Genomic DNA, 11,387 nt, shown 5'->3' on the forward strand with positions numbered 1-11,387 from the left:
CACTCAATCCACCAACGTTGAGTCAAAAGATCACTGGGGCTGGCACTGTGGCGCAGCGGGTAAAGCCGCCACCTGAGACGCTGGCATCCCGTATGGACGCCGGTTCGAGTCCCAGCTGCTCCACTTCCAATCCACCTCCCTGCTAATGTGCCTGGGAAAGCAGCAGAGCAAGGCCCAGGTGCTTGGGTCACTATACCCACGTGGAAAACCCAGAGAAAGCTGCTGGCTCCTGGCTTTGGATGGGCGCAGCTCCGGCCATTGCGGCCATTTGGGGAGTGAACCAGCGGATGGAGGAGCTCTGTCTCTCCATCTCTCTCTTCCTGTAACTCTGCCTTACAAATAAATAAATAAACCTTTTTTATAAAGTCACTTAGAATAATGCTTTTGACATTCATCCACATTATTGCCTGATCAGTAGCTCATTCTTGTTTATTTATTTGAGAGGCAAAGAGTCAGAGAGAGAAAGAGAGAGAGCCAGAGAGAGAGGAGGGGAGAGAGAGACAGAGAGGGGGAGGGAGAGAGAGAGAGAGAGACAGAGAAACAGACAGAGAGAGACACTCCCATCCACCTGTTCACTCTTCACATGCCTGAAAGGGGAAGGAAACCAGGAGGCAGGGACTCAACACAGGTCGGACGTGGGTGGCAGGAGCCCAGTCGCTCAGGCCCGGCACTGCCTTCCAGGTCTACACCAGCGGGAAGCGGGGCATCAAACCCAGGCACCCTGATGTTCAGCATGTGGCCGAGCCCCTGCCCTTGTTCTTTCTTACAGAATCATGCTCCATGTCCCTGTGTGCCTCAGTTTCTCCATCCAGAGTCTTATTCACGGGCACCTGACCTGTTGCCAGTTTGAGGCTAGCATGGAAAAAAATCTGCTCAAAACAATCTTTACAATATTTGCATAGACAGGGCTTTCCATTTCTCTTGGGCCAAAACCCCATGATTGGAGTTGCTAGTCATAGCGAAAGCATGCTTTTAACTTAAAAAAAAAAAAAAGACGCCGAAGTGTATTCCATCCTGCGGGGCGCACTGCGCACACTTCATGCAAACGTATTCACACCAACCCGAGCCCCTGGCACTCAGCTTCCTGCTCTCAGCAGCCTTTGCAAGGTTCAGCCACTGTGCCGCGTGCGGCAGTGTATCGTTTCTGGTGTGGACTGACCACTTTCCCCTGCCCCACTCGTCAGTGGATGGCCTGGGGTTGTCGCCCCCTGTTGGCCGCTGTGGACACTGCACCTCCGTGCATGGACTCCTGTCCTGCGTTCTCTCAGCTGTCCCTGGGAGCAGGAGGGCTGGAGCCTGCGGTGACCTGGAACTCTCGGGGGCCGGAAGTAGATTCCGGGGGAGAAGAGGCCAACGGGCTGGGGCTGCGGAAGCCTCCACAAGGCGCTCGCTCTCCCTCCGACCCTTCCCGCCCGCTCCTGCTGTCAGCACCCCTGTGCCCGCCCCGTCCAGTGTCCTGCGCAGCTTCTGTGACCCCTCCCGGTCCAGGCTCTCCCCAGGCCGCTCCCGTCTGTACCCCAGACTGATGTGGCTGTGCCCGACCACAGCAGTGCCCAACACGCCCAGTGCAAACCCGGGGCCCAGCGTCCGCACCAGCAGGTCGGCCAGCAGTGCAGATCCAGGGCCGTCCCAGCCGCTGAGGGGGGCTGGGCGGTGGGGGTGGGGGTGGGGCTGTTGTCCTGATGGGCAGGGGCGTCTCTGCTGTGGGGGATCTGCCCACACCGGGCAGAGAGGCCAGATCAGGGCCCTGGCTCCTGCAGCAGCCCAGAGTGGGCGAGCACAGTGTGTGTGTGGTGTGTGTGTGATATGTGTGCTGTCTGTGCTGTGTGCGTGTGTGGGGTGTGTGTGTGGTATATGGATTGTGTGGGGTGTGTGTGTGTGGTATGTGGATTGTGTGTGAGCTCTGTGTGCTATGTGGGGTGTGTGTGTGTTATGTGTGCTATGTGGTATCTGTGCTATGTGTATGCGTTGTGTGTGATGTGTGCTGTGTGTGATGTGTGGTGTGTGTGTTTGATGTGGTGTGTGTCTGTGGCATGTGTGCTATGTGGATGGTATGTGGTATGTGTGTGGGGTCTGTGTGATGTGTGTGTTGATTGTGTGTGTGTGGTGTGTGATGTACATTGCTATGTGGTGTCTGTGCTATGTGTATGTGTTGTGTATATGCTGTGTGTCTGTGGTATGTGTGCTGTGTGGTGTGTGTGTGGTAGGTGGATTGTGTGTGGCGTGTGTGTGTGGTATGTGTGTTGTGTGTGAGCTCTCTGTGGTATGTGATGTGTATGATGTGTGTATGTGTGGTGTGTGTGTGGTATGTGTGCTATGTGTGGTATGTGTCTGGCATGTGGATTGTGTGTGTGTATGTGGTATGTATGCTGTGTGTGAGCTCCGTGTGGTATGTGCTGTGTGCATGTGTTATGTGTGGTGTGTGTGTGGCATGTGGATTGTGTGTGTATGTGTGCTGTGTGTATGTGTTATATGTGGTGTGTGTAGCATGTGGATTGTGTGTGTGTGTGGTATGTGTGCTGTGTGTGAGCTCTGTGTGGTATGTGATGTGTATGATGTGTGTATGTGTGCTGTGTGTGTGTAATGTGTGGTGTGTGTGTGGCATGTGGATTGTGTGTGTATGTGTGCTGTGTGTGGCATGTGGATTGTGTGTGTGTGTGGTTCGTATGTGCACACACGGTAGAGTCTGTTGAAGGCAGGGCTGAGACGCACCTGCTCCCAGAATTCTTGCCGCAGGTAAACGGTGCACGCAGGAGCCTGGATGCTGGGACTCGTGGGCTCCTCCTTCCTGCGGGAGCCTGCGACGCTGCTCCCAGCCCTGCCTCTGGGAGTCTCTTGCAGTGGGACGGCTCCCCCAGCCTCCTCCTGTGTCACCGCCAGCACGGGGCTGCCTGCTCTAAGGGGCTCCGCCCACCGCCTGGGCAAGCAGAGGGCCTGACAGATGGCGGGTGCAGGGTGCAGGTCGTACCCAGCCTCACCTGCTGGCCCTGCTCTGTGGCACCGGACCTCCTCCTGTGGGTCAGGACAGGTGCCTCCCGGGAGGCCCTGCCTTGCAGAGCCCCAGGTCCCGGGGAAGCCCTGGGGACCCCCACCTGGGAAGGACGTCTGCCCGTTCCCTCCTAGCTCGTCCCCCCACCCCCACCCTGGGAACCGAGTGTCCGGCTGCAGCCCCAACCCTGGCAGCCTCTCCCCACACCCTGCACGCCAGGCTCCAGCCCTCGGCGTTGGCTCCCAGAGAACGCGCTCATGCCTGGAACAAGCTGTGTCCCGGAGAGTGGGGAGTGTGGGAGCAGACGGGAGAGATGATTGTCTAAAGCTCCAGGCCTGGGGCAGGCAGGGAGAGACACTGATGTGTGTACAGAAGAATTGTTCTCAGCCTTTTTGCTATCTCAGGGTCGCTCAGTCACCCCGGGAGCCACAGCCCCACACACTCAGTCTCGGCTCTGGGTCTCCTCCCCCTGGGGCCTCCGGGCCCCGTCCCGTGGCTGCCTCCTTCCTCACCTCTGTGCTGTCACAGTCGGCACAGTCGGGAAGAGCCAACTCCTACAGAGTCCTCAAAGCCCAGCTCCAAGGCGGCCCCACCCCCTCTGCAGGCTGACTCCCTTGCAGGATTTTAAGCTTGAAAGTAGGGTTCCCCTGTGGGAATCTTGGCGTGTAGGGAGCTTCTCGTTATACAGAGAGCTCGTGGAGAAATGCAATTAAATTTGGGGGCTTTTCCGTAATATGCGTGTCTCATGTCCCTTTGGGTTTTCTGCATCGGAATGGACTTCCCTTTCCTTTCCACTTGGCCGTGAACTTTTTGAAGGCCCTCCTGTAGCCTGTGCTCACTGGAGCTGGGGTGAACTGAGCGAATGCTATCCCAGAACAGGGGACGCCTTTGAGGTCGCTAAGTCCTGTTGTGGGATTTTTTTTTAAAGCAACAGAACCCTGTCTTCAAATGGACTCGCGTGCAGAACTGGCCGTATGAGACTCATACACACAGAGGTGCCCTCGTGGAGGTGCGGGTGTGGGGAGGACAGAGGAGCCTGTTCCCTTTGGGGAAATCAGCACTCCAAGGAGATGCCTCACCCCCCCACCCCGGTCAGTGCAGCGCTCTGCATCCGAGCGGCAGAGGGCTGGGGAAGGGACACGGGGAGGAGCTACCCAGCTCCATGGATAGAACTACCCAGCCGTGGATAGAACAGTCCGTCGTTCGCAGCCGAGGGGGCAGAACTGGAGAACAGCATGCTAAGGGAGATAAGTCAGACATGAAGACAAACACTGCGTGTTCTTACATAAAGGTAAAAAGTCCATCTGAATGTAGACCACTGATTTCTAGAAGGGGGAGAGTAGGGGAGAGGGAGTTGGCTTAACGAGGACCGAAGTAGTGTATAATATAATTAATAATTTAATATTATAATGGTAATATTAATTAAGATAACTTCTAGTGACCCATAGCACAGGGGTGCAGCTACAGTCACAACAGCCCAGTGCATATATTTTTTTAAATAAAGAATTATTTATTTGAAAGGCAGAGCTATAGAGAGAGGTCTTCCACCTGTTGGTTCACTCCCCAAATGGCCATAATGGCCAGGCCCCGGGCCAGGCTGAAGCCTGGAGCCAAGAGCTTCATATGGGTGCTCCACATGGGTGCAGGGGCCCAAGCACTTGGGCCATCTTGTGCTGCTTTCCAAGGTGCATTAGCAGGGAGCTGGATTGGAAGTGGAGCAGCTGGGACTTGAACCGGTGCCCATATGGGAATCAGACACTGCAGGCAGTGGCTTAACCCGGTGTGCCACAGCACTGACCCTAACTCATGCATATTTCTTTCTTTTTATTTTTTCCCGAGGTGCGGTTCAGTTTATTATATTATTTATAGTGATGGTTTCATGAGTGCACCCATTGTCTTCACACTCACCAAGACGTATACATGAATACATATAGCTTCCTTCCAATCATGCCTTAACTTAAAAACAGATATATATATATATATTTTTTTTTTTTTGACAGGCAGAGTGGACAGTGAGAGAGAGACAGAGAGAAAGGTCTTCCTTTTGCCGTTGGTTCACCCTCCAATGGCCGCCACAGCCGGTGCGCTGCGGCTGGTGCACCGCGCTGATCCGATGGCAGGAGCCAGGAGCCAGGTGCTTCTCCTGGTCTCCCATGGGGTGCAGGGCCCAAGCACCTGGGCCATCCTCCACTGCACTCCCTGGCCACAGCAGAGAGCTGGCCTGGAAGAGGGGCAACCGGGACAGAATCCGGCGCCCCGACCGGGACTAGAACCCGGTGTGCCGGCACCGCAAGGCGGAGGATTAGCCTAGTGAGCCGCGGCGCCGGCAAAAACAGATATTTTTTAAAACGGAAAAAAAAAAATAAAAAACCAGTGAAGTGTTACTGCAGTTACTGGTCCTGACTCTGGTTCTGAGTGATGATGGGCAGTTCGTAGGCGGTCACGTCCACGGCTAGAGGAGCTATCACACACCCTGCCCCAGCAGCTTTCTGTGGCGAGCAGTTAAGGAGGCAAGGTAATTTATGAGGTTCACGCGTCCCCTCCTACCGGGACCACTCCCTGCCCAGGGCCGGGGGGCTCCTTTCTGGGACCTCTTCCCCTTGCCCCCATGACTTAAATCTGTGGCTAGCAAGGTCGTCCTGCCGGTTAACTTCCTGAGCACGGCATGCCAGTTTAGTGCCAGTGGCGACACAGGGCCTGCCCTCCTCCGGGGAGTGCACAGGGGTAGGAGCATGGTGATCTGCTCTCTGTCGCTGGGCACCCCTGGTCTCCATGAGGCGTGGCGCTAGCCATTCCCAGACTCTTGCAAACGCTCCCAGCACCTGCTGCAGGCATCATGGCCTCGACACCCATTGGAGCAGCTGGAGACCCCTCATCCAGAGGTATTTTCTGAAGGCATGCATGGAAGGAAGGAGCTTCAAGGCTCCAAACGGAGTAATGACAAGGAGAGGGCAAAGGTCAGCACCCGGCTGTGATCAGTGCACACTGCATGCATTCAGGGAACTATCACTGGAGGCCATACATATGCAATTATTATTAATAGAAATTAACGTTGGAGTTGGAAGGGCTAACCAACCTTGAATGCATGAACCAAATTGCCACACTGCGCCCCATAAATACGCAGAATTCAAATAGCGATTAAGGGAGCTAACACATGAGCCCTCACCCGTCCCCCACCACCTGGGGCACCTCCGTGGAAGCCTAGAGCCAGCCCAGCCGCTCCTGGCTGCAGCGGTGCGCATGCGCGGAGGCTCAGCAAGGGGGCGTGTGGCGCCTCAGGCTGCAGTGCCTCCCGACAGCTTCCTCGCTCCCTACACGGCTGTCCCCAGCAGGTTCTCCATTTCTCAGGGCAGCGCCGTCCCTGGCCACACTCCGTGTCACCCACATTTATCTTTTACAGTGACTGGGTTCATACAGCAAGGTGTTGATTCCAGCAGATGGACCGTCAGTGAGGCGAGCCTTCATTGGTCACAGATTTAAAATCCGTTTGGAAAGGGCCCCAGTAAAGTAGGAGTGGACACAGCCTGGCTTTAAAACCAGCCAGACTGCTGGTCTAGAGCTTTCCGGAGCTTGGACCACAGCTGCATCCTGCGCAGAGTGTAAGTTAGCTGCCCAGGCTATCCGGTGGCTCGTCCCAGCTCAGTCCTCTGATCCCTATCCAGAAAAGGGAGGGGGACTGAGTGGTCTCTATTTGCCCTTCAGTCTTTAACTTTCCTATTTACTTGAAAGCTGGGATGGGAGGGAGAGAGAGAGAAGCAGAGAGAAAGAGACATCTTCCACCTGCCGGTTCACTCCCCAAATGTTGCAATAGCCAGAGTCGTACCAGGAAGCCAGGAGCCAGGAACTCCATCCGGGTCTCCCATGGAGGCGGCAGGGGTCCAAGTCCTTGGGCCATCATCTGCTGCCTCCCAAGCGCATTAGCAGGAAGCTGGATCGGAAGCAGAGAAGCTGGGACTGGAGCCGACACTGGGATGTGGGATGCTGGCATCGCAAGCGTGGGCCTGACCTGCTGTGCCCCAGCGCCTGCCTGTTTCCTGTAGGTTTTAAGGCCCAGAACTGGGGAATGAGGCAGGCAACACGCTGCCGCGCTGTGGTCAGCCTTTCCCAAGGTGGGATCCAGAGGAGTGGGGAGCGGAGAGGGAGGGTCCATGGGCGGGGCCCCTGTGCGTGGACCACCTGGATGTGGGGTATTGGGGAAGACTCCCCCTGCCACACACACCTAGGACTCCGGCTGGGGCTGCCCTGGGCCTCAGGACGAGGACCTGGTCCGGAGCTGTGGATTCAGGGGTCCGGGGGGCGGGGCAGTGGGTCTAAGGATTTGGATGTTACCCCCCCAGGCAGGGTGAGTGAAGAGGAAAGGGAGCAGGCGCAGGACGCCAGGAACACGGGGCCAGACAAGGGACCGGCCTCGGGGTCGGGCTAGGTGGAGGCCCGGTGGGAGGCGGCAGCTCCATTTAGAACTGCAGGTGTGGCCAGCGCTGCGGCTCACTAGGCTAATCCTCCACCTAGCGGCGCCGGCACACCGGGTTCTAGTCCCAGTCAGGGCGCCAGATTCTGTCCCGGTTGCCCCTCTTCCAGGCCAGCCCTCTGCTGTGGCCAGGGAGTGCAGTGGAGGATGGCCCAGGTGCTTGGGCCCTGCACCCCATGGGAGACCAGGAGAAGCACCTGGCTCCTGCCATCGGATCAGCGCGGTGCGCTGGCCGCAGTGCGCCGGCCGCGGCGGCCAGTGGAGGGTGAACCAACGGCAAAGGAAGACCTTTCTCTCTGTCTCTCTCTCTCACTGTCCACTCTGCCTGTCAAAAAAACAAAACAAAACAAAAAAAAACTGCAGGTGTGCTAGGGCAGAGTGGGTGGTGCCGGGAGGCAGGACCCCGCAACCCCCACCTTGAGTCTGGGGCTGGCCCTCTGCTCCCCCGTGCAGGTGGAGGTGGGGACAGGTCCAACTCGTGGCGTCCCGTGATGGCCTCCACTAGCGCTGTTGGAGCCCTCGCGTGTCTGGTTCAGTTCCCGGGACCAGGCTTCTCCTCTGGGTCCGAGTCGTCTGGCCTGCCGCGTCCTCCCAGCACAGCCACTGCCAGGGCCTCTGGGGCCAGCCACCCGGCCAGTCGTACCAGCTGACTGAGTCACCCGCGAGGCTTGCCTCTGCCTGGCTTCTGCCCTCCAATTCGGCCCGGCACCCTCGGGCTGGCCGCTCAGCAGGGGGAGCCGCGTCGTATTAACATTGGCAGTTTCTGGAAGCATAAGTCTCTACATGTTGAAAATTTCATTTGGCTGCAATGATTGGAATAATTATTAGTAGAACACAAAATAAGGAAGGGATGTTATAGTTCTCCATAGCAAAGCGCACTCTTGTGTTGGCAATGCATCTCTTAATGAGACAGACGGGACTTTAAATTTGGATAAGTTTGTGTTTTATCCATTGGTTTATGTATCCATGGATGAGTATCTTTTTAATGATTGCTTATTATTATTCTTTGAAAGACAGAAAGAGAGATTGTTCATCTGCTGGTTCACTCTCCAAATGCCTGCAACAGTTGGGCTGGGCCAGGCTGAAGCCAGGAGCCAGGAGCTTCTTCCAGGTCTCCCACGTGGGTGCAGATGCCCGAGGACTTGGGCCATCTTCCACTGCTTTCCCAGGTGCATTAGCAGGGAGCTGGATCAAAAGTGGATGCCGGATTCTGTCCCAGTTGCTCCTCTTCCAGTCCAGCTCTCTGCTGTGGCCCAGAAGGCAGTGGAGGATGGCCCAAGTGCTTGGGCCCTGCACCCTCATGGGAGACCAGGAGAAGTACCTGGCTCCTGGCTTCGGACCGGTGCAGCGCGCCAGCCGTGGCAGCCATTTGGGGGGTGAACCAACGGAAGGAAGACCTTTCTCTCTGTCTCTCTCTCTCACTGTCTAACTCTGCCTGTCAAAAAAAAAAAAAAAAAAAAAGTGGAGCAGCCGGGACTCGAACCGGTGTCCATAAGGAATGCTGGAGCGTCAGACAGTGGCTTTACCCGCTACACCACAGCACCAACCCCTGTAAGAGTTTAGAGAAGTGTCTCTTCCCTGGCGCCACAGAGCTTCTTTGTGCCCCTGGGGAAACGCACCAGCTCGGGAGGTGAGAGTGTACGGAATTGTCCTGCCATCCTGTGCTTGCCCCACGGGCAGTTAACTCCGGCCGGCCGCTGTGGCTTCGCCCAGACCCTGGGCCCAGGGACCCCTGGGGGAAGTCCCCAGCACCCCCGGAAGCATTCGTGCTTAGGGGCCGCTGTCAGCTTCCACTTCTTGGCCCCACCTCGGTCTACAGACTCCACCTCTGGCAGCTTGAAGGTAACGTCAGAGCCCCCTCCCACCGGGGGCGCTGCGCTGTGCGCCTCCCCCCACCGCACGACCCCCTCTCTGGGCCAGTTCCGCTCCTCCAAGACTTCAGATCGGAACTCCCAGCCTAGCTCTGGGTCACCTCTCCTGGGCCCCGTTGTGGGTACCTGACTCTCGCGTGTCCTGAGCTGCCCCCGGGGTTCTTCCCCTAGCGGGCGCGCCCCCTACCCACCTCGCTCCTCCGGCACCTGTGGCTTTGCTTCCTTCCTGTCTCTCTTTCCCTCCTTCCCTCTGGGTGCTCCGGGTCTCCGCCTTAGTCTGGGTCCTGAGCGCGACTCCCTCGGTGACCCCTGCACTCCCAGAGCATGAGGGGGCCCTAATCAGCTGCGTGGTTTCCCGCCCTCTCCCACCCACCTTCTCCTCTCTCCCTGGGGCGCCCTTACTGAAATGCCAGTCTCACTGGACCCTTCACGGTCCAGCCGCTGGCCCTGCAGCCCTCCTGGACCCTGCGTGAGTGGAAATGGGACGCTCCCTCCCGCTCCTCTTGGCTTTTCCTCTCCCAGCTTCTGGCCGAGACCATGCCTCTACACCCCCTGGCAAACTCCCGCACGCGCTGCCGCCTTGCCCCCCCTGCCCCTCATCCGGGATGCCTTCCAAATCGCCCCGATCCTCCCCTCTCAGAGCCTTCGGCACGAGGCATGGTTGGCTGTCTCCCCCTCACCAGTCCACCAGCAACTTGAGAACCAGGTCTTCCCTCCCAGAAGTCTCCCGCTTCAGCCCAGGGCCGTTACAGACAAGGGGCTCTTTGTAACACGAAGGACATGGCTTGCGAACCCAGCACTCACAGCCACTCCGATTTGCAGGTGCTTGTGCTGATAAACGGTCTCTGCTTTTCTCATGCCAGGCTACGCCGTTGGCCATGGAGCCTGACGCCTTTTCCAGTCTCAGATCCAGCGCTGAGAGGCGAGGGGCTCCTTGCCCACATACTCCGTTTCTCGGCTGCATTCCCATGTAGAAACACTAGATGGCGCCCTGCGAGGGGGGGCAGGTGTGCAGGGCTGGCTCTCCACGGGTTTTCTGGGTGATTGCCCCCTGCCCAGCCCAGTAACCACCAGTAACCCAGAGTCGGCCAGGAGGCTGATACCCCTGTTGTGAGGACGGTTGGAGCTATCAGGTGGTTGCATCTCTTCATGCACGCCGGTGCGTGAGCTGAAGACAATTGGTGGGAAGACGGAGCTAGGCGCTCGGTTGATTTTTACACCCCTGCGCGGTTGGTTCATCGCAAACGTCTTCCGCGAGCTCTTGAAGACCCTCGTGGGGAGCGTTTTGCCGGTGTACTCGGGAGTCAGCCGGCTGCTGGTTTTCATCCTGCCGGAGCTGGGCCGCCTGTCAGGTTGTGGATTTCGGCTCCAGGGCCGGGAGAGCAGTTAATTATACTTTTCCCGATCTTTAAATGAGGCGAGGCTAGCAGAGTTCTTGGCGTAACTCCTGGAACATGCTACGCTTTCAGTAGGTACTCGTTTTTCCCTTTAAAATCCACACCTCACCAGATATGCATCTTTTTTCAAATAATTCATGGAAAGCAGACATTCAAAGATTGGTTTATTTTAATGCAAAAAAATCTGAAAGCCATGCAGTTTCCCCATAATGTACATTTTCCATGAACTTTTTAAAGACCTGCCATTTGCATGGTTATGTACATTTTCCATGAACTTTTTAAAGACCTGCCATTTGCATGGTTTTCGAATTTTTTTTGCAGTGCAACACCCTTAATCTTTAACTCTATTTCCATGAACTTTTTGAAGCACCCCTCATATATGTGCTCAACTCACATTGCTTTCTGTTTTCTTTTTTTTAAAGATTTTATTTATTTATTTGGCAGGTAGAGTTACAGACAGTGAGAGAGACAGAGAGAAAGGTCTTCCTTCCGTTGGTTCACTCCCCAAATGGCTGCAATGGCCAGGGCTGGGCCTATCAAAGCCAGGAGCCAGGGGCTTCTTCCAGGTCTCCCATGCGGGTGCAGGGGCCCAAGGACCTGGGCCATCTTGCCCTGCTTTTCCAGGCCACAGCAGAGAGCTGGAGTGGAAGCAGAGCAGCTGG

Source organism: Oryctolagus cuniculus, chromosome 12, assembly GCF_051225735.1.
Source record: "Oryctolagus cuniculus isolate XC-2025 breed Fujian yellow rabbit chromosome 12, ASM5122573v1, whole genome shotgun sequence".
Classification (NCBI taxonomy): Eukaryota; Metazoa; Chordata; class Mammalia; order Lagomorpha; family Leporidae; genus Oryctolagus; species Oryctolagus cuniculus.